Raw genomic sequence first — 4,118 nt, 5'->3', positions numbered from 1 at the left:
GGATTTCGTTTTGTATTTTAGTTTGAGATAAACTTTTAAAAAATGTTGAAATACTGATCTTTCTTTCATTTGGAATGATTTCGTTTGTTAACCTTCTAATGATACCCATCTTAATCGATTGAACGACAAAAAAAAACAAACAACCAAAGGTATTCTATTCAAGGGACCTCGACCTCTTCGCCATATAGTCATGTACTTACGAACATTCCGCACTCTAAGTGTGTTGTCTGACGACTATTATGTCATGTAAATGTCACAATAGACCCAATAATCAACTGATCTTATTACTCTCAAGGTCTCATACCCGGAACAAATACCATGCAGATGGTTTTAAGAGTTACCCTAATGTAGATTTTCCATAGGGTTTGGAAAAGTTTTGGAATTCCGTGGAATTCCAATCATTTCTATACCAAACTTGAAAAGTGTGTCTGGAAGTTTTTGGAATATTTTGGAATTTGAAAAAAAAATTCATAATTTGGACTTAGACATTTTTTGGTTTGGAAAGTAGTGGAATTCTTTGGGAAAAAAATGATAAAATGAGAAACTTAGTCATTTTCTGCGCTGGAAAACTGTGGAAATTTTTAACTGTCGAATAATAGTACAATAACATCGGGCTCGAAGTCGGGCTCGATGAACAATTATTTAAACAACACGCCGAAATTCAAAAATATCGAATGCCATGTTGATGTTGCACAGAAGGAAAGTTGGAAAGAGGGTGTCTAGAACAGGGGAATCATGTTTAGCTTTGGATGGAAGAAGATGAAGACATTTTAAGACCTGGTAGGTACAATATTGTACAGTATTTTATGTGTCCTTGAATGAAGAACGCTTCTGCTCCTGTTCATTAGTCTGGACACCTCACATAAACTGCCCGACGGTGAAATCGTTAGTTCACTATTTCAATTTTGTAATAATTTAAGATCATGGATTTAAACTCGAATTTCCTCGTTTGGGATCGAACTGATGTAAAGCATTAAGATAACATTTACAGAGTATGATGTACAATGTAATAAATTATATATTTTTTATGCATGTTCATGATCATTTTCAGCTCTCATTTTAATTATTTTATAGTTGCTGCATAGTGCCTGAGATGATCACCACAGCGATGGCGTTTTATAACTTGGTGGATGTAGATGCTTAGCCAATCAGTCACCAGGCTTGTGAATATGGTGAGAACTAGCTCAAATTATCATTCAAACCAAGTAAACTAACTTTGATTTTATTAATCCATGTCTATTAGCATAAGATTAAAAAAAAATTATTGCAAGTTTGCCATGTAAACAAAATTTAAAGGTTTATATTCTTAACACGCTTAAATTCCTTATTCTAATAATTTAAAACAATGAATTCTGACAGGTAATCTAAACGTGCTTACTGCACAGGCATGCATAATTATTTTAGATCAAACATGCTGCAGTCATCTACTATGAAGTAACCATCCATTCTACAGGAATCCCTATGCTCACAAGGACAAGAGCTGTATGAAAAAAAACACCAAAAGGTCAGATTTCTTAATTATTTTCAAATCAATAAAATCACGTCTTTTTCAGTATCAGTCAGGCATTGAGCTTGAGCTCTAACCTTTTCTTTTAAGCTCACCTGAACCATTTTAAGGCCTAAGTAAGTTTTTTTCTCAGTGTCTGGTGTTGTCTGTCATCTATAAACTTTTCACATTTTTATATTTATCAGAATTAATCCTAATTTGAACAAAAAATTGCAAGATAGTGAATTCATATTCTACGTACTAAACTGATTTGCCAGGTCGAGAAATTCTGAAAACCAATTGTTTTGTATAGTTTTAGTTCATTATTTGTCAAATATTTATATGGATATCAATAATGATGCATCTTAATGGTCATCTTTTCTTTCAGAAATTGTGCAAGGAAAGTTTGAAGTGTCTGTGGGAATGATCATCATCCAACTTTCTGAGCCTTCGTACTGAAAGTGAATGCGTTTGTGACACCAATTATCTGTCAACCCTATAACATAACCATTTACTAATTTCATGGGATATCAGTGAGGAAGTGATTCTCTATCAAACACATTGGACGTTTTGGATCTTCATTAATTGGGATCTTTGGCACGTACGTTGGGGGAAAATACTTTAGCATCTGTTGATTTTATGGGATCTTTGTATCAATATAGTTGTGTAGTACATATTTTTTGCATTTAATACATGTGTTTGTCACTCTAGTCATTAACTCTGTACCAGTACATAAGCCACTGGCAGTTCATTGTAAATGTATACTCTGTTGAGGTTTCAATGACCTCTCCAATTCCATGTCCAATGTCATTTAATAAAACTATCTTCTTATTTTAGAAAATGCAGACTGGAGCATACTAAATACATGTATATCTTAACATGATTATCATTAATTTAATCAAGGTGATTCTCCAGTAATCATATTCTTCTCTGGATATTTTTGTAAATAACCTTTGTTGTAAAATACTTCCAGTGAGAATACATTTAAAAAGTGTGCTTATATTGTACATCTGAGATTATATGCAATATTTGTCTAAAAAAAAAAAAAAAAAAAAAAAAACACTGTAAAACAAACAATGAATTTTTTATTTTGAAAATATAGATTTGATCTATGAAAAATTGTGATGTTATCAATTTTTTTTTTGTAATTATTTGGCACTTATTATTTCAATTTTCATTGTACACGTATTTGGAATTTGGAATCCTGGAATTCCATGGATTTCCATGGAATTCCTTAGATTTACAAACATCCTGGAATTCCATGGATTTCCTCCGCAAATTTCCATTCTGGCATTGTTCCGCTCTTTTCCAGGCTAGATTAAAAATTCCAAATCATTCCGAAAAAAAGTTCCGTCCCAATACTCCGGAGAATTCTTAAGAATTCCGCGGAACAAAAATTCCATGGAATTCCATGGAATATGCTTTGGAATTCCATGGAAGTTGCGGAAAACCTACATTAGGGTAGTATCATTTACAATCAACATATTATCAACCCCATGGAATTGAAACTCAGCTCTGAATTATAAATAAGACATCATAATCAATTTCTGGTTTTTAAGGTTAAATATTTTATCTATTCACAATAAATTTTGTTTTAAGAGTTTGAGATATTTTTTTATATATAGGTGCATGTTTATATTCTGATGTTCTTCTAGATTTTTAGGTTTGTATTGCATGCATTTACAAACATGGATACAAGTTATTCATAAATCTGTTCGCATCTTAAAGTTCGTTTTAATTAATTCATAAAATGCAAGTCCTTGTTTTGTTTGTTCAATACACCTTCATCACCTGCATATGGAGTTTATAAATCTCAGTTGAGTATGCTCTACGTATGAACAATTTCTAAAACGAGGTAAATTTATGAAAAAAAGTTGATGAAACAAAAATATTAGCAGTCTCGATTAAAGTCATCATTTCGTAAGTTCTATGGTCGATACAGTGACCTTGTCAGCAAATACAATTTATCATTGTGTCAAATGCTGACTGACGTTTTCCATTCCCCATTGATCATGACAAGGAGCACACAGCAGGTTTGACCAGTCAGCAGGGGATGCTCTCTCCTCCATGTCACACTTTAATTGAAACTGCTGATAGTCTTGTTTCATCAACTTGTTTGTCAATAATTTACCTCGTTTTAGAAATTGTACATAGGTCGAGCATGCTCTTGCGTGTCGTATCAAATGAGATATACAGGTGATGAAGGTATAAATTGCTACATACGTTTGGGAAGATGACGATAGAAAAGTTAAAGTCATCACGTTTTTCATAAATACAGTGTTAATTCTCATGGTTATTGATTGCCGATGGAAGCCTAAAATTTTAATTAATGTCAATATCAAAGATATCTTACAATTGATTTTATTCACGAAAAAGAAAAAAAACATTTGTAAATTATAAGCAGGATATACATTTTACATCTTAAATTATAAAATCTCTCTCTCTCTTTGACATTTATTTAATTAGTACGTTCATCCTTCGGAGAAGATTGATTTCGAACTTTTCCTACGTAAATGTTGGCTTCAGGAAGGTTAACATAAATCACTGGGGCGCCTTTCTTTCCCTTCCATTTCTGGAGTTTTGCACTAATGCCAGGAAAGAGGTTCTGGACAGAAGGGAATACACTCTCCTT

General features: G+C 32.6%; 1 long non-coding RNA gene across 1 annotated transcript; it reads left to right on the top strand.

The window, feature by feature from the left end:
• Window positions 1-650: 650 nt before the first annotated feature.
• LOC134248192 (uncharacterized) lies at window positions 651-2,333 on the top strand. Its single transcript, XR_009987993.1, has 4 exons — window positions 651-780; window positions 1,075-1,172; window positions 1,405-1,504; window positions 1,875-2,333. It is a non-coding gene; the product is annotated as an uncharacterized LOC134248192 (long non-coding RNA).
• Window positions 2,334-4,118: the final 1,785 nt, after the last annotated feature.

This window comes from Saccostrea cucullata, unplaced genomic scaffold (genome assembly GCF_032062105.1).
Source record: "Saccostrea cucullata isolate Sc308-1 unplaced genomic scaffold, CSIRO_AGI_Scuc_v1 ctg8747, whole genome shotgun sequence".
NCBI lineage: Eukaryota > Metazoa > Mollusca > Bivalvia > Ostreida > Ostreidae > Saccostrea > Saccostrea cuccullata.
This window is presented reverse-complemented; position numbering and strand designations above follow the sequence as displayed.